This window comes from Megascapheus bottae, chromosome 5 (genome assembly GCF_031878675.1).
Source record: "Megascapheus bottae isolate mThoBot1 chromosome 5, mThoBot2.hap1, whole genome shotgun sequence".
NCBI classification, from domain to species: Eukaryota; Metazoa; Chordata; class Mammalia; order Rodentia; family Geomyidae; genus Megascapheus; species Megascapheus bottae.
In genome coordinates, this window is record NC_143513.1 from 84,901,474 (window position 1) to 84,924,516 (window position 23,043).

A 23,043-nucleotide genomic window follows, 5' to 3' on the forward strand; every position below is an offset into this window, starting at 1 on the left:
GAGCATCTCTTCTTAACAATATCTTTCAGCTAGGCATGGTGATGCACAGCTGTATTCACAGCACTTCGAAGGCTGAAACAAAATGGTTCAAAGATAGCCCAGTCTATATATGAGACTCTGTTTCAAAAAAATTAAAGCAAAACAATAAGCCCCACAAAATCTTTTTTTCTGGTTATGCTTTTATCCTTGATCCATAATAAGTTACCATTTTCCTCCCAGGTGAGTTCCAGATTCCTAGAAAAACAGATCTGTGGGTTCTAGAGGAAAGAGCTGACCATGGCATAGAACACGTGACTTCACCCACCACGTCTGTCTGCCCACCACTCCTGCCAAAGGGCATCTAAGGCTGCAGAGTCATCACCTTTGCCGACGTGCTTGTAACCTGGGATGTTGGTTTGTACAAATTTATAAACAATCTCAATTTCTTGGTAAAGGAGAAAATTAATCAATAGAGAACTGATGAGATTTTTTTCCACACTAAATCTTTAAGTGCCTTAGGCACCCATCTGGTCAATAACAGCACAGAGGTTGTTAAATTTAACTGTATAGCTGTGCACCTGGGCTTTTCCCAGCTGCCAGTGCCTGGGTAGGAAGGGGAGAATGGCCTGGAAGAACGGTGTGATGGTGGAGAGCCCTCCTTGGTCACCTGGGCAAACCACCTCTCCTCCAGCAGAAGAGCCATTAGAAGCCAGGCACCGGTAGCTCACACCTGTAATCCTAGGTACTCAGGAGGCTAATATCTGAGGATCATGGTTCAAAGCCGGCCAGAGCAGAAAAGTCCATAAGACTCTTACCTCAAATAAACTACTGGGAAAAGTCTGGAGTGGCTCTGTGGTTCAAGTGGTAGAGCACTAGCCTTGAGCACAAAAAGACTCAGGGACAGCATCCGGGCCCTGAGTTCAAGCCCCAGGACCAGCACCAAAATAATTAACTAAGTAATGAATTAATTAAAGAGAGTGACTCTTTAGAGATGGTCCCAATGGACTGGCATATGGTCATGAAGGCATTTCTTTAATGTGCTCTCACTGCAGGAGCCGAGGGCAGAAAGCAGACGTGCCTCCTGGGGGCTTTGAAACAGCACCCACAGACAAGCCCCAGGTGTCCAGCTCGCGCCTGCTTCACACAACTAATTCCACAGTATATTCTCAGACATCCAGAGTTCCCCAGTTGGATCCCCTGGCCCTACTCCCAGAGAGCGGGTCTAGAGGCAGCTATGGCCCGCTGCTCTACCCCATGCAGCACGGCCCCCGACCAACGCTATGGTCTCAGCACAGTCCCGAGAAATCTGGCTCCAGCTACACTGAAGCACTTGAGAAGCCACTCCTTCACTGAGTCCTAACTGCAAGTCCAACCCTAGAGAGGCCACCGAGACTACTGCCCTCGAGAGGGTCAGGAGGCCACATCCTCAAGGCCTCAACTGTAACCAGGTCCTAATCTCAGAGCCACCTGTTCTCCTACCCAGCCCAGTCCAGCTCCAACAACCAGAACAGATTCCGACCCAACATCAGAATTGGGTTCTTTTCCTCTGCACTCAGGGCTGGCATTTCATTTGCTGTCCACACTGTTGCAATCAGCGAGGTGAACTGCCCTCTGCCCTCTGGAGCCAGTGGGCAGAAAGTCCCCTCATCTGCAGAATGTGCAGTGAGCACTGGAGGACCTCAGGTTGGCCAGGCAGGCAGAACTGGAGACACAGGCTGCACAGCTGCCAGACAGCCTCTTTCTGGAGAATGCAGAATGTTGGGGTACAGTGGAGTGGGCCAGTGGGAGGTGAGCATTGCATGCTCACAGAGCATTCCCTGTCCTGAAGGACCTGAGCACAGCCTGACTCCTTCTGTAGAGGAGGAAGTCAGGTTCCACAAGCTGATGGCTTCCCAGGGACCACTCTATGTCCAGGGCTACTTTCTATGAACTGTTTCAACAGATGAGAGCCGTTGACAGCAGATGCCCCTGGCAGAGCGACTCCGGGAGCAAAGACATACTTGAGAATCATTTTAAGAGAAAGCTACTCATGTACATCAAAACAGCATTAGATTATTTTACTTTATATGTTGTATATGTTATGACTGAAAATTAGCTCTTAATCAGGGGTGGGGGGAACAGTAATTTGACATGAGCCTCCCCCACCCCAGAAAGAAAAAAAGATTAGCTATTTTTTTTTCAAATTGTCTCTGCTTTTACCGAATTGCTCTGCAGGGGAGTCAAGCCCTGGCAGACCTGGTGTGAGAGACCAGAGGCGGCTAAAAGTCAACTCTGCAGCAGCACCATCTCCCTCTATTCACAAGGGAGCTGCTGCTTCCTGAGGAAAAGGGAAGATCTGTCTAGTTCTCATGTCCCCATTCACAATAATGGAGCCGGCTGCACTGCAAAGGAATGATGACAAGGGTCAAATAAGCTGGTATTTGGCAGGTGTAATGACAAGGACACTTTAAGGGACAGATGAACTGAGAGAGCTGGGCAGTTATGACAGGAGGGGGCCCTCACCTAGATGAGGAGCAGAGAGACCAGAAGAATACCAGTGGGATTTTGGTCCAATCACAGCCCCTCCATCCCTTAAGGACCACAGCCCACATTGCTTACCCTCCAGCCAACCTGGCAGCCTATTGTCTTTGCAGGTATTACTATTCAGCCTGGCCACAGTAAACTGCTTTGCAGGGACCCACTTCAGGAGCAAGGGATCCCCTCCTGAGTGAGTCCACCAGAGTTTCCTCCTTTGGCTTTTAGGTATCTGTCTTCCTCCTGCTTTTGGAGGCAGGCAGAACAGCCGCACTTTGGGTCTGAGTGGACAATAGCCTGTGTTTCCTGGTCTCCCAGAAGCAGGTGAGGAAAGGTCCCTGGGCCTTCACAGACAGCACTTCCAGCCTCAAGGTAGAGGGCAGGGAAGGGGATGCAAGGGTGGTGCTGGGACTGGAACTGACTTCCCTGCAGCAGAAACACCTACCCTGGGACTTTGAGGCAGCTTCCTTGGGACCCCTCTTGATCCCTGCTCTGTGCAGAGGAGCAGGTTTCAGAACCAAAGGACTTCCACACCAGAATAAATGCTATATTCTGATGGTTTAGAGCCATAAGCTGTTGAGAGCCACAGAGAAGGGACACACCGCTGGAGTTGTAGAACCTGCTAAAGCAAATGGTTAAAATTCATCCCATGCTGAAGAAGTAAATCATGATTATTAAGTTTTGGGGGCAGCTGCAAAACTTCTTGGCCACCTAGGAGGTGGTTCTTGGCACAGAAAGGACTCAAAACATCCAGCATCACAGAATGCTTGAAGCTTCCTTGCACTGGGTCTTGGACACACTCTGACTTTCTTTGCAAGGTACAGAAACTGCTAATGGCAGCCCACCATCTTCCTCATTTCTCTCATCCATCACACAGCTGTTTCCTTTGTTCTCTTCAATCTGAAGGAATTTCAGGTTCAAACTTACAGAATGGAAGTTTGGAACCTGGGGCAGTGGAGGTTCAGACTTAACTCTAGAGGGGCATCACTCAACCAGTCTCGTAAGATGAGAACGAGGTCTGTCTTCTATAGAGTCTGACATCCAAATTCTCTTCCCAGACATGAACCTGGATGGAAAGGGCCTGTGCTGCACAGTCGTAGTCACACAGCAGAACATCCAGTACTGTCCAGAATTTTCTATAGTAAAACAAAAACATCAGAGCTGTAGGAGTGAGAGATAGAGGCAGGAAACACAAAGAAGTTGAAGACAATCACCTTTCAGTGGATAGGCCTCTGAGCCCTGTCTAAGAGTAGTAAAGACTCTGAGACGTATCCATCTCACCCCTGCAAGACAGCATGTGGAAACACGAGGGCTCGATACCACTGGAGAAAGTGGAATCTTCTCTCTGGGACCCATACCCTCAGCTCCACTGCACCTAACAGCCTCAGGTGACTGCTGAGGAAATTCCTTTGTCTGCTGACTAACAAAACATGTTTACAGTGCATTTGCCTCAAGTACTGGCACTCAGAAGGTAGGCAGTGAGGTTCTTCTTAACAAGATCAGAATGCTAGACTTTCACTGTTCAAGACCTGTGCTCCAATGACAGAAACAAAGGATGTCTGTCTATCTGTCTGTCTCAGTATCTCTGGTATCCCCAAGGATGAAGAAACCACTCTCCTAAAACCCACCGACATAACTGTGTAGGGAGCCACAGCACTAGTTGACAGGATGGAGGCCCACGCCATGCCAGCTAATTGCACTCACACGGCCTCCCTGGCTCCATCCAGCCTTGTCCTGGTTGTGGTATGTTCTCTGTTATTGCTGCAGAATGTTCTCATTGCATGGAAACAAAATAATCACTTCATCCCTTTACACTGAGATGCTAGGGCAGCCTCCAAACTAGAAAGTGGTCAACAGTACCACTCGTGAATTTGCCTGCGGTGTCTCCTGACGTGTGTGGTTCTTCTGAGTGAGCCCCCAGCTGAAATCTCAGGAATGGAAACTCGTGTCTTCAGCACTTCAGGCAGCTCCCAGGAGATCCCCACATTCTTACTGGTACTTGAATGCTACATGTTCCCCACAGGCATGAAAGTTGTTGGATCCATGTCCTCAGCTCCTTCAACTGGAAGACCTGGATTTGCCTGCATAGTAGGTGACTTACTTGATTCACATGTTTTCAACTGTCACCCCTCTGACTTTGAAATTAGGCTGAAGACCATTCCATATATTTTTCAGCCATTTAAATTTCCTCTTTAGAGGTTCTGTCTGAATGTACTGCAATTGTTCCCTTGGGTGTTTTTTATTTTCTCCCCAGGGTTCGTATATTGAATGTGAGATCTTTGTAGTTGTGTTTTGAAAATAGATTCACCCATGGGCCAGGAGTTTGGCCTAGTGGTTAAAGTGCTTGCCTAGCATGCATGAAGACCCGGGTTCGATTCCTCGGTACCACATATATAGAAAAAAGCCGGAAGTGGTGCTGAGGCTCAAGTGGTAGAGCTCTAGCCTTGAGAAAGTCCAAGGACAGTGCTCAGGCCCTGAGCTCAAGCCCAGGACTGGCAAAAAAAAAAAAAAGAAAATAGATTCACCCATCCTGTTGCCTTTCGATTCTCTTTATAATCCTTTATTGTGAAGAGGTATTCTTGACTCAAGTGATTGAAATTATCGTTCGCTGCCTTCAGTTAGAGCTTTCTGTGTTCTGTCTCAAAATCTTCCTCTTTCCACTAAAATTGAACAAAATCACCATGTGGTGGAAATTATTGTATTCCCATCTAAAACTTGAGGTGGGGAGTTGGTTTCTGAAGAAATTCATTTCTGGGAAGATGGCGCCAAGACAATAGGGACTGGAAGAATCAACATTGTGAAAATGACAATCTTGCCAAGGGCTATCTACAAATTCAACGCAATACTCATTAATATCCCAATGGCATTCTTTAAGGAAATAGAAGAGGCAATCCAAAATTTCATATGGAATAATAAAAGACCCCGTATAGCAAAAACAATTCTTAGCAGAAAGAACAGTGCCGGAGGAATTTCAATTCCAAACTTTAGACTCTATTACAGAGCTATAATTCTCAAAACAGCTTGGTACTGGCACAAGAACAGGCCTGAAGATCAATGGAATAGAACTGCAGACCCAGATATTAAACCACAGACCTATAGCCACCTAATCTTTGACAAGGGAGCCAAAAAAAAATAGAATGGAAGAAAGACAGCCTCTTCAACAAGTTGTGCTGGCAGAACTGGTTAAGCACCTGCAGAAAACTAAAGTTGGATCCTTCTTTGTCACCCTGTACTAGAATTAACTCCAAATGGATCAAAGACCTGGAGGTAAAAGCTGACACACTGAAAACTTTACAAGAAGGAATAGGAGATACACTAGGCCTCCTTGGGACAGGTCGAAACTTTCTTAATAAGGACCAAGAATCACAGCAAATCAGAGAAAGGCTGGATAAGTGGGACTGCATTAAACTGCAGAGCTTTTGTATGGCAAAGGACATAGCTAGTAAATTAATTAAGAAGCCTACAGAGTGGGAGAAGATCTTCACCAACCATACAACGGACAAAGGCCTCATATCTAAAATATATCAACAGCTCAAAAAATTGAATCACTCCAAAACTAATCTCCAAAGTAACAACCATACCATTAAAAGATGGGCCAAAGACTAAAAGAGAGTCTTCTCTGAAGAAGAAACAAAAATGGCCTATAGACACATGAAGAAATGCTCAACATCTCTGGTCATAAAAGAAATGCAAATCAAAACAACTCTAAGATTCCACCTCACTCCAGTTAGAATGGCCAGGATCAAGAAAACTAATAACAACAGATGCTGGAGGGGATGTGGCCAGGAGGGATCACTATTACACTGTTGGTGGGAGTGCAAACTCGTTCAACCACTATGGAAAGCAGTGTGGCAGTGCCTCAAAAGACTAAACATAGAGCTCCCCTATGACCCAGCAATTCCACTACTTGGCATTTACCCAACCATCCAGAAACTAGGGCATACTAAATCCACTACCACAACAATGTTCATTGCAGCATTATTCACCATAGCAAAAATATGGAACCAACCCAGATGTCCCTCAGTTGATGAGTGGATCAACAAGTTGTGGTATTTGTACACAATGGAATTCTATGCTGCTGTCAGAAAAAAAACAACATCTCTCCATTTTTTAGGAAATGGAAAGTCTTAGAAAAAATCATATGAAGTGAAGTAAGCCAGACTCAAAGGAACTTAGGCTCAATGGTTTCCCTCATTTGTCATAATCAATAGAAACCTTGGGCTCTACTAGCAGAGATCTGCAATAGAGCAAAACCTTGATACATAAGGCCATATAGTATGACGCTAAATGAAAGGATCTCCAGGATATAGAAACAAAAGCCATATAATGAGTGATTGTTGTCCTTAATGTACTATACTATCTCTCATCTCTTTTGCTGTCCCTTGGTTATCTCATATTGTTACAGTATCTCACTTTGTTATCTGATATATTGGATTTATTTGTGTTTGGTTATTTGAAATTGGATAGGGAAGGGGGGAAAACCAAGATGGGGGAAGGGAGGGAGGGGAGGGTAATGGGGACCAAGACATGTGAAAGGGTATCAATATATGTGAATTAATGCACCTTCTATCTGGCAAATATTATGTAACCCTTTTATTAATTACAATAAAAAAATAAATTAATTAAAAAATAAAATAAATAAAATAAAAAGAAATTCATTTCTGATATGAGCTCCTGCACTCCTGCACCCCCTTTCCCATGCATGAGTCATGGCTCCTCATCCCCATCCCCAGAGTGAGCCAATTAGAGGGAGAGCAAGCAAGCCTCTATTTTCTCTGACAGTGTGTCAAAGAACCACTTGACACTTGATATATTAACCTATACTTTCATACAGTCATCATGTAAGTTCCTACGAGTAACACTTGTCTTTTAAAACAATGTTGATTTCAATTGTTTTAATCATTGTACTTTCTGTCTTGCGTTAAAAAATTAATTCCCAACTAAGAGAGAATGAGGGAGGAGGTGACACTGTTCAAAAGGAAATGTACTCGTTACCTGACATGTAACTGTAACTTCTCTGTGTATCTCTTTACAATAAAAATTTTTTAATTAATTCATTGATTAATTCATTCCCATCAGGCGCAGTGACTCAAGACTATAATTCTAGCTAACAGGGAGGCAAAGACTGTAGCACAGGCATAAAAGTCCGGGAAACTCTCTCAACCAACGGCGGGGTGCAGTGACACATGCCTGTTGGAAGTGTGGCTCGGGGGTAGAATGCCTTCAGGGGTAGAGTTCAAGCCCCCAGTACTATACTCCAACAAACTTTCATTCCCTCTAAAATTATTTAAAAATTCTCTCCAAGTTTTCTTCTACTGCTTGTAAATTCTATTATATTTTTAAGTCTTGGAGCCATATGTAATTTATTTTGGGGGAAGAAGCCTGGGAGGGATCCAGCTATGTATTTTCCAAATGTCTGGCCAGTTGTCCCCAAATTGCTACTGAATAATATAACTTTTCCCTACTGATTTAAATGCTGTCGTTATCATAAACCAAATCTCCATATGCATTGGGGTCTATTTCTGGGCTTTCTATTCTTCCCTTCAATCTGCCTGTCTCTCCCCACACTGGGGAGGCATTGTGAAGCCAGGCACTGGGGTGCATGGTGTCCAGATTCTAAACACAGCTTCTCTCTTTTTTAACTTTCCTCTTGAGTTGTATGTCCATTTTAACATGGACTTTGATTTACAAAATAAATGTGATTCCTTACATGTGTAGGCTCACCCACAGACACAGAGATCTTCAGAAAATCAGATTTTCCTGTCTGGAGTCAATATCCTTCCAGTGGTTCTGTTTCCTTCATGCCTGCCACGGAGAGGTAGATATGACCCAGAGGGATCCTCTAGAGCTCTCCATCCTGATTCCATCAGGACTCAACCTGTCCACCTAAACAATGCCTTTTAGTATGTGTTCAGTTAGCAACACAGCCTCTCAATTTTCTTGATAGCTTGCAAACATCATTATTTCACTTTTCTTTCAGAAAGACAGTTTCTCTGGGTATAGAATTTTACCTTGTAGTTACTTTCAGCATGGTAAAGATACTAGGCCATTATTTTCTGGCTGCTGTCTTCTTGATTGAGGGCAACAGTCACCTGCATTAGAAACCAATTCTGAAACTCAGCGGCTTGAACAGAGCACCTGGGACTCCTCAAGAGTCTATGAGGACACTGAGGCACCTACGAAACACTATGACTTGAGGAGACCATGCCCTTCTAGAGGACTATAGGTGTCACCCCTCACCCCTGCTACTTCATCCTGGCCTAAGAAAGGAGCAGACAGAGCCACAAAGAGGCAGCAACGGAGCTCCATCCACAGCACGAAGGATGGGTAAGCAGAGAGGGAGAAGTGAGAGGAACAGTAGGGCCTAATGTCCCTCTGTTATGAAGCTTTCTGTTTTAGGACATTTTCCCAGTAATTTCACTGTATTCTTGGGTTTATTTCCTTGTTCTCAGAATTCAAAGGGCTTCCTGAATCTTTTTTTTGCCAGTCCTGGCACTTAAACTTAGAGCCTGGGCACTGTCCTTGGACACGATTTGCTCAATGCTAGCACTCTACCCCTTGAGCCACAGCACCACTTCTAGCTTTTTCTGTATATGTAGGACCGAGGAATCTAAGCCACGGCTTTGTACATGCTAGGCAAGCCCTCTACCACTAGCCGACACTCCCAGCTCCATGACAACTTTTATTCATTTTAGACATTTATTAGTCTACCTCTATCCCATCCTGCTCTCTTCTCCTTTGTAGATATACCAGACTTTCTTATGCCCCAGGTGTCTCCTTGTTTCACCTCGTCTTCTCACTGTGCTTCACCTAGAATCCGTTCTTTGGCCCATATCTTGTTCACCAGTCCTCACTTCTAAGGATCTAATTGGCTGTGAGAGCCATTGATCCAGCCCAAAATTCATGTAGAGTACTTTCAGTACTAGAATTGCCTGCTAGTTCTTTGCAGATTTCTCTTCTGCTTTCCTACTATTGAAATGTACCTACCCTCCTGATTCTAGTGTCAAGATCTGACAACTTCCATGTTGCATCCTCTGATCTCTTGGCTCTCTGACTCTTTTCGCTTGACCCACCACTTGCCCTGCACACCAATGTTTGAATGAATGTTGGATATTCCATCTTTCTCCATAAATGACCTGTCATCAGATTTTGGCAGCCAGAGACAAAGAATCATATATCCTCTGTGTCCAGTCATGTGCTAAGCTGACCTGTGACAAGTGTCTCCTCCCCCTGTAGTCTAGCTTTCAGGATCCTATCAAAACTTGGACAGGCCCTGGTTTTAATATTCCTACTGCTCAGTTATTTGTGCAACTGCTCTCTGCCAGGCCGCTCTGCTCCAGCACTGGTGAGAAGTTGTGAAAGCAAATAATGAAAGCCACCGCTTCCTACTCAATGCTCTGCCCCCACCCAGACAGACACCCTGGCAGGTTGAACTCACTTCTAACAGCAGATTTTTTTCTAAGTACGTGGGTGACTGGCTAGCTCACTGAAAAGCAGCCCTGGTGGCCAAAAGGCCCATCCAAAGATGGTGGCAGAGTCTCTGGGCACCAGCAGCTACACTGCCCAGATGCAGGTAACCAACAGACGCCACTGAACAAATGAAACACACCAGCTGCCTCTGACAAGCTGGCCTTGTATTGAAATTGAACATAATATTTACTGCCCCACTGGAGAAATAGACACAACAGCCCACCATGTACCAACTTGCTGAAAATGTCTTCTCTGAGACACAACTCACTTCCATGTAGGAGAGATATAGGAAAGAGGCCTGAGCACAGGACACAGGTAAGAATTCAGGAAATTCCACCAAGAAGCCACGAAAAGTCACCTGCATACAGGCAGTGAAAACTGTGTAACCCTTGCCTATTACGTGCTTCCCCTCTCCATGTTCTCTCTCACCCTCACCTAACCTAAGTGGACCTTCCTCCTCAGCTCCACATGGCTGGGGAAGTGCTTCCATCATGAGCTGTCTGCACTCATCTGGAATCCCCAGGAAAACATACTGAAATCTCAGTAGCAGCTCAGTGTGTGGAACTGTCATCATTTCAACACAGGTCTCTTCAAAATCAGCCATGAGGCCAGCCATAGTGGCTCATCCTGCAACTCATCAACTTGGAAAGCAGACATACTGAGGACTGTGATTTGAGGCCAGCCAGAACAAACCATTAGTGACACTCCATCTAAATGAAGAAGACTGGATTGGTGGTCTGTGCCTGCCATCCTAGCCACTCCAGGGGCATGAGGATCTTGAACTGAGGCCAGCTCTAGGGAAAAAGTATGAGATATGACCTGAAACAGAGAAAAAGAGTGGGGGACATGGCACAAGTGGTGAAGTACCTGCTTATCAAACATGAGGCCCTGAGTTCCAACCTCAGTACAGACAACAAAGGAAAAAAAAGAAAAAGTCATGAATGAATAAGTAGATTTTTCCTGGTAGGAAAAAGGGACTAGGGGCTGGGAGTGTGGCATAATGGTAGAGTGCTTGCCTAGCATGCACAAAGACCGGGGTTCAATTCCTCGGTACCACAATCATAGAAAAAGCCAGAAGTGGTGCTGTGGCTCAAGTGTTAGAGCTCTAGCCTTGAGAAAACCTGAGGACAGTGCTCGGGCCCTGAGTTCAAGCCGCAGGACTGGCAAAAAAAGGGACTAATTTGAGGACTCCCAGCTATTTAGTCTGTTTTATATTTTGGAAGAATATTAAGTCCTTAGGAAAATATTTATTCCATAATTTAAATAAAATTATAACAAAATGTTTGTAAATGCATGAAACATATGTTTCTTACAAGTAGGTGAGAAAACTACTAGAAAAAGACCATAAATAAAGGTGGTTGTGGCAGATAAGACTGTGGATTATTTTTTTTCTGTGTCTCTACCATCCTAATTTTCTCTAACAAAAAGTATTACTTTTAGAATGGGAAATTTTTAAATTCCATGAAAGACTGCTTCATGTGGAAAACCACAGTGGCAGGTGATTTCCAGGACTCTTGTCTTAGACTTCTGGTCCATGCCACCCTGTCCAGAGGCTGCCTCCTCCTGAGCAGAGGGCCACTGGCCATCTAGCTTTCCGAAGGAAGCAAGTATAGCAGTGCAATTTTCTGAGAACATCTGATTCTGCTCTGGAAAGCCCTTGAGAAAGTCTAGGTACAACCCAGCTTCTTTACACTTGGCCAAGTATATTCTGACGTTAATAAAAGAAAGGTTTCATTTACCTCTAACCAATAAAGACTGGCTAAAAATACACAAGAACAGAGAGCAGCTCCAGGAGCACTTCCATGTTTTACACTGTTACCACAGCTTGAACTCAAGCCCTTGTATTCACTCAACTTTCTTACTTATCGCTGATATATGCTCTATCTCTTAAGCCATGCCTCCAGTCTTGGATTTAGTGGTTAACTTACCCTTCTCTGCTTGGACCGGCCCAGGAGTACTTCTGAGAGGAGATTCCAAAACAAAAATCTTCAAAGACATGTGTTTGAGCCTGGGTGCTTGGTTAAACTCTGTACTGATGACTCAGTGTGATCTCAAGCACATTGGAAGGACGTCCAGCTTGCATCTGGACACTTCTGGCTTTCTATCATCCCACTTTCTCATTCTCACTTCTGTATTTCCATGTCCCTTATTATCACCATCATCATAACGATCTTTGCTGTCACCATCAGTACTGTCATCACTACCATCACCATGGTTACCTGTGTCATCCCTCCTTCCTCTTCATCATCATCAGCATCATCACCATCACCACTACCATTATTGCCACCATTATCACTATGATCACTGTCATCACACCTTTATGCTCATTGTCACTGACTGACCATCAAGTAAAAGTCATTCTCCCCATTTTGGAGATAAGGAACTTAAGGATCAGAAAGGTTAAATAACTTGCTGAGATAGCACAGATAGTTTTGAAAGGGTTTCCTAATATTTCACTGGAGCTGAGCTGCCTAGGTACAAATCCTGACGATGGTGCAAACTGTGGTGCCATCTTGGGTAGCTCCTAAACTAGCCAGACGCCTTTATCTTTTTTTTTTTTTTTTGTGGGTCATGGGGCTTGAACTCAGCCTGGGTGCTGTCCCTGAGCTCTTTAACTCAAGGCTACCACCCTACCCTTGAGCCAAGCCCCACTTCCCATTTTCTAGAGGTTAATTGGAGATAAGAGTCTCAGGTCCTTTTGTGCCTGGGCCAGCTTTGAACCACAATCCTCAGATCTCAGCCTCCTGCATAGCTAAGATTACAGGTGTAATCCATGACGCCTGGCGCCTTTATCTTTTTGTAAAGACAAGAGAACCCATCATGCAGTGTTTGTAAAATGGCACCACCAACCAACCTCTACATCTAGACTTGACCCAGACCCTTCCTGAGTTCTTCCTCTTCCTTGAGCCTGTCCTGATTCTCAAGTTGCCAGTCTAGGTTTCAACTGGAGTTGTGTGGCTCAAATGAATAATGCATACAAAACGATTCATAAATGATAAAATGCATGCAATATTAGTAATAATGTGTAGCATTTTTCAGCCTTCCTGTGTCTTCAGCTAATATCTTTAATAATAAAACAGAATACTGTCTCTCAATTAGACTGGGGTTATTTACTTAAGACAGTTTTGCACTGCAATTTGCAAATTCTTAAATAGCAAAGTGCTCATTTGCATTTATTTGCATGCCCACAGAGAGATATCTTCCATGCTAATGATGTTCTTACTAACAAACCATAGAAGTAATAATGAGGAGCTTGAATTCCCTCTCCATATCTTTGTCTCAGTTGCACAAAGCACAGCTGGAATTTTAGTGAAAATATGATGGAATTTTTAGGGCCATAAGTTTTCCTAGAGATTATCTGATCCAGTAGTTCTAAGCCCTGAATGCTCATTAGAGTTACCTTAAGGAGCTTGGGGGAAAAAAAAGAAAGAGAGGGGGGGAGAAAAAGGGAGGTAGGGAGGGAAGGAGGGAGGGAGGAAGGGACTCTCCATAGATTCTGATTCAATTATGCCAAGTAGAGTCTGGGCATTCTGTAATTTTTTTAAGATTTTAAGTGTTTCTAATGAACAACCAATCCCCACATTTTATAGATGAGAAATCTGTTCACTTCTTGAAAAAATACAGATGAAGAAGGTACCCAGATGGTCCCAGAGTTCTTGGCTTCCAGTTCATTAGTTTAGACCTTCAGATAAAACAATACATCTAATAACAACAGATGCTGGTGGGGATGTGGCCAGGAGGGATCACTACTACACTGTTGGAAAGCAGTATGGAGATTCCTCAAAAAACTAAACATAGAACTCCCCTATGACCCAGCAATCCCACTCCTTGGCATTTACCCAAATGTCCAGAAACAAGGGTATACTAAAGCTACTAGCACAAGAGTATTCATTGTAGCATTATCTACCATAGCTAAGATATGGAACCAACCCAGATTCCCCTCAGTAGATGATTAGATCAAGAAGATGTGGTACTTATACATAATGGAATTCTATGCTGCCATCAGAAAGAACGACATCACCCATTTGTAAGGAAATGGAAAGACTTGGGAAAAATCATATTAAGTGAAGTAAGCCAGACCCAAAGGAACATAGACTCCATGGTTTCCCTCATTTGTAATAATTAGTACACATCTAGGACTCTAGCAGAGGATCACGATAGCTCAAAAGCTATGTACATATGGTCACACAGGATGAAACTAAACAAAATGAACTCTAGGACATAGACACTAGAGGTTTCTTTTTGTGATTGTTGTTCTTAATATACTATGTCATTTCTTTTGTTTCTTTCCCCTTATGGTTAATCTCCTGTGGTCACTGTATCTGACTTTGTTAGCTGGTATATTGTATACATGTTTATTTGTTTATTTGAAATAGGGAATGAAAGGTGGGAAAACAAGATGATTGGGAGGGGGTGGGAAACAGGGACAAAAACATGAGAAGGGGTATCAATGTGTGAGAAGTAATGCACCCACTATTTGATGAATGTAACTGTGACCCCTCTTTACATAACCCCAACAATAAAATTTTTAAAAAAAGCAAAGCAATATCTACCCACACATTCTCATACATACCTAAGGTAGATCAGTGGCACTGGATGTTCACATTAATAAAATGAACACATTATTCAACAATCAACAGACCCAAAAGTGTATAAGGTTTACATCTACTCAGTTTTGGGGAGAGGGGGATGGGGAAGAGTGAATAAACAAAATTAGGATTGTTAAGCATCTTCTCTCATGAAGTAGAAAAGCCCAGTCCTCTACACATTGTTTCAGCTTATCTCTGCCTCATAAAAACAAGGACAACTGCAAAACCAACCAGATGACTAAAGAGACCAAACTAAATCAGTTCATTAAGGTGGAAATCTAGATAAAGAATAGTATCAGATTTCAGAAATGGATTTTTTCCCTGTCGTCATCATAATGGGCTCTAGGATAATCAAGTAGAAGGAGAAGAATTGCATTTGGGTTTTAGTTATAATAAAATAGTTGTAGCATTTTAGTTCAACAATCAGAATAGCATAAGCTCTATTCTGTTTTGCTAAAGAATGAAAACTAGCTAGTACGACAGACAGACCTCTGGAAACTAAAAATTATGTATTTTACTAGGGGCTCATGGGACACACTGCTGTGTATTTATGTGGGTTTAAAATTCTCTTCATTTGTCTAGAATTTCAGGTGATATGGTTGGTATCCAACAAGCTCTGACTTTCTCCTTCTCTGAGAAGTCAGCAGCCAGCCTCCAAGCTCATATATGTTCACAGCCTCTTTGCTCATGACAGTCACTGGAAACAACCAGCATATATAAACAGAATGTGAAAAGAAAAATCAGAATGTGAATTGCAGTATACTCAGGACCCAGAACTGGCTCATTCCTGTAGTGTCAACTACTCAGGAGGCAGAGATTAGAAAGATTGTTCTTTGAGGCTATCCTCAGCAAAAAGGTTGGCAAGACCTCATCTCAACAAACATGCTAAATGTGATTACCAGGTACATGAGAGGCATAGGTAGGAAGATTGTAATCTGAAGCTGGCTCAAGCCAAAAAGCACAAAACACTCTGAAAAAAATAACTACAGCAAAAAGAGGTAGAAGCTTGGTTCAAAGTGGGTGCTGAAGCCTGAGTTCAAACCCCAGTACTAGACCAAAAGGGAATACTACGAAGCAACAATAGGAGACAAGTACATACAGTAAAGGTAAGGGTAGGGCAATATTTGGCAGGACAATGATGTTTATTGGAGGGCGAAAAGCTCAACACACCCCATGTTATTGTTGAAGCATAGCATACAAACATTGACATGCACAAAGTCAGGCCTCTATCTCCATGAACCCTAACAGTTACCACAGCATTCTAAAGAGTGGAAGGAAAGCCATCTTGGTGGGTGAGTCACTGGGTACACGGTTGGGGCTGCTGGCTCTTCTCAAGTCATATTGCTCAACCTGGTTCTCCTCCCTCCTGCCTCCCAGTGACAACACCCACCAGACCTGCTGGCTGTCTGATTTGTAACAAGTCTCAGCACACACATCACTACTAGGTTTCCAGTCTCTAGGATTTCTTCCAATCCAGAAAACAAGTTGTAAAGCCTCTTAAAAACATGTGATTCAAGCCAAATGAAGGGGTACTGTAATCTGCACAAATCATTTCCATATTACTTTTTTTTTGTGGGTCATTGGGCTTGAACTCAGCCTGGGTGCTGTTCTTGAGCTCTTCAGCTCAAGGCTATCACTGCTACCCTACCCCTGGGCCTGGGTGCTGCCCTTGAGCTCTTCAGCTCAAGGTTACCACCCTACCCTTAAGCCAAACCCCACTTCCCATCTTCTAGAGGTTAACTGGAGATAAGAGTCTCAGGTCCTTTTATGCCCAGTCTGACTTTGAACTTTGATCCTCAGATCTCAGCCTCCTTTTCAATGGGCAAACACACTAGCCACAGGGATTCTCTCAGCTTTGAGTGTGACTTGATTCATTCTATCTGTTGAAACCATTTTCTGAGTAAAAGTATGACATACAACAGTCACAAAATTGCTCAATTTGCTCAACTTTCATTTCCAGCTTTCATGTATGAAACTTTTCTTTAGGAAAATATTTGTGTAAGCTATAAATAGCCATTTTCTCTCTGCCGACAGCATAACAAACTCTCAAGAGACAAGTAAAGGCTGTCATGATTTCACAGCAAATCCAGAGCATGCATGTTAAAGGCAGACAGTGGAGCACCACCATGAATTGTACAGCCTTTGGGAACCAACAGGGAGGAATAGCAGGAAGAACAGCTATGATTCTTGGTGGGTTTCTGCCCCCAGGTCACAAGCTTTGAACAGCTATTGTTATCGGTACATGAGAATAAGAATGCCACCCCTGCCAGGTGCCAATGACTTACACCTGTAATCCTAGCCACTCAGGAGGTTGAGATCTGAGGATCATGGTTCAAAGCCAGCCCAGCAGAAAAGACCCTGAGACCCTTATCTCCAATAAGCTACTCAGAAAAAAGCTGGAAGTGGTGCTGTGGCTCAAGTGGTAGAGTGTTAGCTTTGAGCTGAAGACTTCAGGGACAGCACCCAGACACAGAGTTCAAGCCCCATGGGGGGGGGGGGAGTTAGCTGGGGTGGTGGCTCACACCTGGAATCGTAGCTACTCAGGAGGCTGAGATCTGAGGGCCACAGTTCAAAGCCAGCCCAGGAACTAAAGACCTTGAGACTTTAATCTCCAATTAACCACTAGAAAACTGTAAGTGGTGCTGATAATCAAGGAGCAGGGCAATAGCCTTGAGCTGAAGAGCTCAGGGACAGCACCCAGAGTTCAAGCCCCATGACAAAAAAAAAAAATGCCAACCCACTAAGATTCAGCAACCTTTTGCTGCTAAGGATGATTTTGATATTTATTATATCATTCATGGGCCATATAAAATTATCAATACAAGGAGACAGCGATGAATAGCCAACAGCAATCATATGAAAATGATAGAAGTATACATGTCTTTCTCCTCATGTACCAAATACTTTCTCAGACCTTATATGGCTCAAACTGAGCATTTCCCTCACCAAACAGATGATATACAAAAACAAATGCAAATGCATGATTGATGTCCCCAAATCACTATGGCTTGTCAGTTGCTGGTCCAGCTCAAGCACAGCTCCAAGACCAACCCACACAATAGGTTCCAGCCTTGCTCAACTGCAATTCTCAACTTGAACTGTGAACTCAGAGTGGGTTCTGTGTGAGTGTTGGTGCCGTCGAAACCAGTGGCAGACTCCAACTCCTTGGGAGCTGTGCAGAGGCCAGGTACCAATGGCTCACACCTATAATTCTAGCTACTGAAGTGGCTGAGATCTTAAGACTGCCGTTTGAAGCCAGCCCAGGCAGAAGTTCCCAATAACCAACAAAAAGCCAAAAGTGGAACTGAGGCTCAAATGGTACAGCATCAGCCTTGAGCAAAAAACCTAAGAAACAGCACCCAGGCCCTGAGTTCAAGCCCCAGCACACACAAGTGCGTGCGCGCGCGCACACACATACACACACACACACACACACACACACAGGGCCAGAGAGGGATATCCCTCAGATGGGAATTGCACATCTGAGACATTGAGGTCTAACTTACAGTGTATGCTGTCCCTAAAATGGCTATGACAACATCACACACTGACCAACACACCACCAGCTGCACTCCTGAAGTCTAGCTGGACTTAGACATAAGGCACACATATGCCTAGAGGAAAATGTTAAATATAATCCTTAGTGTGCAAGGTCAGGTTAATATTCTATCTCTATAATAAAGATTCAAAATGGTATGACAGTTCCAGGTCACTGACAAGAAGATATCAACTCCATGATCACCAGGACCCTTTTCTAGTCTGTTACGATTCCTTTAGCAACACGAATCAAAATTGCATTAAGATTTAGAGGATTTCTCAAATGTCACAGCCAGCCTAGAATCCTACTGAAGAGAAAGAGCTGTAAAAGTATGGTAGAACCATGCTGTTCCTTCTGCAGCAAACCCGCTGAGCTTCCTGAACAGTGCAGAGGAGCTATTGCAGCTGGAGATGGGTCCTAGGAGGACACCGCTGAGCTGGGTGCCAATACACAAACCATGATGTCTAGCCCTGCTGGCCTACAGGGGCAAGACTGCACTGCTGGCTTCTCCCACCTCTCTAATCCACTCACAGTCTCCATGGCAACTGATTCCAGGAGAAAGGAAGGAAGTTTTCAGAACCCTACCAGCAGCTGCTTCATAAACTGCAAGAACACATCCCCCAGGCACAAGCACCAAGAATTAAACTGCCATAGGCTCAGGGAGTCTTTGCAGCCCTAAAGTGAACTCATTAAAAAAAAATCCCACGTTGGCCTTGAAAGACAGTGTGGGCCATCCAAGTATCTAGCAGTTGACAAGAAAAATGAAATTTAAGTTCTAATTTGTGAATAGCAGTTTGGCCGTAAGCATCTTAAAAATCAAAGATTTCTGGGGGGGGGGGGGAAGTGGCTGGGTTCCAGTAACTCCAGCTTCTGAATCTAACTCAGGAGGCTGATTTTTGAGGGGAGTGGGGCAGAGCTAGCCCAGACAGACAAATCAGACTCGAGTTGGTCAGCAATATACTACACTAGAGGTGTGGCTCAAATGGAAGAGTGCCAGCTATGAGCAAAAATCTAAGCAAGAGCACAAGACCATGAGTTCAAGCCCCAGTACTAGCACTCGCATGCACACACACACACACACACACACACACAAGAATCAGATGTTCTAGGCATATAAAAAACATGAAAATTTTCCAAAGCAATAATTTCTTCAGTATAAACCTCAGGCATTAGCATTTCTTGGCTCTGATAGCATCCTATTTGCTTAATTTGTTCCACTTGGGTATCTAACAATCCTTAGAACAGAATGTCCCTTTTCATCTACATCAGTTCCATTCAGATAGACATCAAGATCAGAAGAGACAGATGTGAACAAAGCAGATCAGACTCAGGTATCTGGGTGTAGACATCAGCCTAGTTCTTCTGTCAATGCAGACAACTCCAGAACTGCCCCTTGTAAACCCAAACAGGAGAAGAGGCACCATGAGCTCCACAGATGCCACATTTAGAATTTACTCAATTACCTTGTTATCTGATATATTGTATATATGTTTATTTGGTTATTTGAAATAGGATAGGGAAGGGAGTAGGGGGAGGGAAATGGGGACCAAGACATGAGAAAGGGTATCAATGTTTGTGAATAATGTACCTTTTATCTGGTGAATATAATGTAACCCTTCTATTAATTATAATAAAAATATATGAAAAAAAGAATTTGCTCAATTACAGAAGGTGCCTTCAAATTGCAGTTTTAGCAGGGCTCAGGTGTTGGGTCCTTAGGTAAATAGCTGGTACTTGGACTGAGCCTGCAGAGGGGGACCACCAAACCACAGTGGCTCGAGGTGTGGCATGGGAAGTACGCAACTGAGGGTCCTCAACACATATAATCTTCATCTTCTGTTGTGCGAAATGGAAGATTTGGGAGCATTAATTTGGGCATGCAAATTATATAGAAACTAGAGATGAGGGCGTCAAACACTATTTCAATAACATGCTATAATAAAGGCTGACAGATTGCACCTAGTAGGCATTTGAAGCAGGAGAGATCTCTGAAGCATCTGAGGCCAACAGCCCAGCAGGAAGAGGGTCATTCTCCTAAGGAGGGTGGCCCTTCCCCAGTGGAAAGGTTGTCAGTCTCCCTCAGAAGGTGACAAGCCTCCTAGAGAAGTCAGAAAAGCAGAGCTTCCCATGGCTTTAGGGAAAGACCAAGTCACTCGACTGGGGAAAGAATTTCCGTGGTGAGAACATGGTGGAAAGAAGCCCGATAAGTCCATGGCTGTCAGGCAGGCTATCAACACAGTAAAAATGACAACAATGTCTCTTGGACTGGGCCCTTTGACGGCTCTCAAGACAGAGCTGGCAAGGCAGGTGTTAGTGCGACCACAAGGACAGATTAGCAAACTTCTCATGCCAAAGTCATGGACAACTTGTGAGATGCATGGTACTAACTGTATATTCATTCTGCTATGGGTCATTAGAACAAAATATTATTTCTCCAGTATTTATTATTTTAGCTACAGAACAATCTGTAAAACCATTATGGCATAGCAATGCCAGCACATAAAGGCAGTCCTCTACCTCCCAACATCATCCACTTTTTATTCTATCAACAATAGCCAGCCCAGAATGCATGAAGGTTTAACCTGCCTCTTCACAACAAGAGTCAGAGAACTGAGCTTCACTTTGTCGTGGGACAGAAGCTACCGGAAAGGAGAGGTGAAAGTTCGTGTTGCAGGAATAGGGCCACATGTCTCACTGTGTAGCCTGGCTGCCCCAGGGAAGCACAACTCTGAAACTCTGAGATAATCTGCTTCACTTTGCCTAGTGACACCACCACCTCAGAAGCTAGAAAGAAGCGTAAAACGTTGCATACTGAAACAGCTGTCTCCTCAGCTCATTGTCATCAATCAGCTGAGGAAGTCGAAAGTGGTTTGAGAATCAGGCTTCACTCCTCCTGCATCTCCTCCACCCCCACAAAATTATATCAGAAGAAAAACCCCAAAGAACAAAATGCACTCAGAATCTCCAGGGCCAAGTGTCTTTATGTTTGTGATTCAGTTGTAGCTGAATCCACTGTAATTCTTTCTAGTCGTAAATGTGAAGGCTCTGAAGTGCTTTCCCAACAAGATGTCAAACATGACTTGGTTTCACTCAGTTTAACTTAGTTAATTTCCATCCCTTGGGAACTTGATTCATTGAAATTATATGGGTCCCAGTCATGCCAGTGACGTAATCTTTCATCTCAGAGCTTCAGTCGTCAGGCGCCTGTTGCCCCTGCCCTTCAAGAGGACAGAGGTGCAGAGACCCTGCCCACAGCACAGCTTTGGACTGCGAAGCAGACACAGCAAGGCTGTTGAGACTGGTTAGTAAATAGGAAAGGGAAGGGGGGAAAACAAGATGATTGGGAGAGGGGCGAAGGGAGGGAAATGGGGACATAAACATAAGAGGGGGTATCAATGTGTGAGAAGGAATGCACCTTCTACTTGATGAATATAACTGTAACCCCTCTATACATTATCCTGACAATACAAATACATAAATAAAATCATAAAAAGACTGGTTAGTACACTAGCTACTAAATCCTCATTAAGTTCATATCACATATAACACCTGAACATTCTACATTCATATGCACAAACAACAGTCTGCCAGGACATACAGCAAATGAGAAAGAATCACCACTTATGGGGGGAAGCAAGATTTCTAAATATTTCTAAATCATTCACTCTGGATGAGAATATATATATATACATTATTGCATAATTTATTTGTAAGCAATACAGAATAGGCCCAAGCAACAATAGCAGATAAGCATGTCAGTGACTGACATTTTCCTTCTTGCAAAACCTAACATTGGTGTCATTTCCTACCAATAAACAGAATGCAGCAAACAGTAAAAGAATGAAGAGCAGGTGCCTGAAAAGCTGACTTTAAAAATATTTACAAATACTCCATTAAGGCAAAAACACAAAATCCCTTGGAATCTTAACAGTGTATCTTTCCTATAAGATACATCTCCCCATATATTTCAGGACAGTGTGCCACTCACACCAGCCTTGATGTCTGTCCCTGTGCAGGCTGCAGGAGAGCCTTGGAAGGGATAAACAGCACAGCAGGCACATGCAGGATGCTGTGCTAGACCCCACCAAGAACAGCTGCTTCCATAAGCATGGTACAGAGGAACACACCCGACTGCAGACAGCTCTCTCTGCATTCCCCATCCATAGTTAGGACTGAGGGAAGATGGCCCAAAGTATGGAAAGGGGTGGGGGTAGTTAAGAGGTGAGCAAGTAGATGACACACAGGCCCCAGCATCCCCGGCACCTAAACAAAGACTGAGGGGAGTATGGAGAGAATCTCTCTGCCTAAGACAGACATAGGCCCTGGTTTCCTCAACAGGAGTCTGCTCAGTGTTGCCCAGTGCTGTTTCCAGACACACAGACATTTTCTCTGGGAGTGAAGAGCCAGACCAAATCCTGTGGTCTGGACTGTGAGGTGGCTTGCCTAGGGTGGGAGGCTGGACTCCGATGATTTCCTGGCCATTTCCGGTGGCCCAAGATGATCAATACTGTCAGACTGCCCTGCAATGAGGAAAGCAGAGGGAACAAATCCATCCCAGCCCCTTCCCACTTGGAATGCCACATGGGAGCCTCAGAGAGTGTCCTGGCTGTTTTAACTCAGAGGCTCTCAGAAGAGGGTGGTGGAGACTGGACACTTCTAAACACTCAGTGGCAATGTCCAAGCTGGTGATACTGGAATCATCTGAGATCTGGAACCAGATGGAAGAGAGCGGCCAGAACCCAGGCTTGCCTGCTGGCTTGCCGGCTTATTCACCCCCGCCCCCGGCTTCGTGAGGCTGGCAGCCCCCAGCTGCCCTCTCAGCATGCCCCCCAAGTCCCCATCCTCAGCGGCATGTCTGCATGGGCTTAGTTAACAGCACCTGCCTTACACCATATCTTAGGCTGAGTAAGGGAAAAAACCCAGACTGCTTGCCATAATGCCTGAACACGGTAC

General features: G+C 44.1%; 1 protein-coding gene and 1 pseudogene across 1 annotated transcript in view; one reads left to right on the top strand and one right to left on the bottom strand.

The window, feature by feature from the left end:
* Positions 1–1,332, top strand: part of LOC150063849 (large ribosomal subunit protein uL14-like) — an 11,828-nt pseudogene extending 10,496 nt beyond the window's left edge.
* The window catches only part of Ptprn2 (protein tyrosine phosphatase receptor type N2), a 228,394-nt gene that overhangs the window by 150,613 nt on the left and 54,738 nt on the right, over positions 1–23,043 (bottom strand). The gene's annotated exons all lie outside the window — the stretch shown is intronic.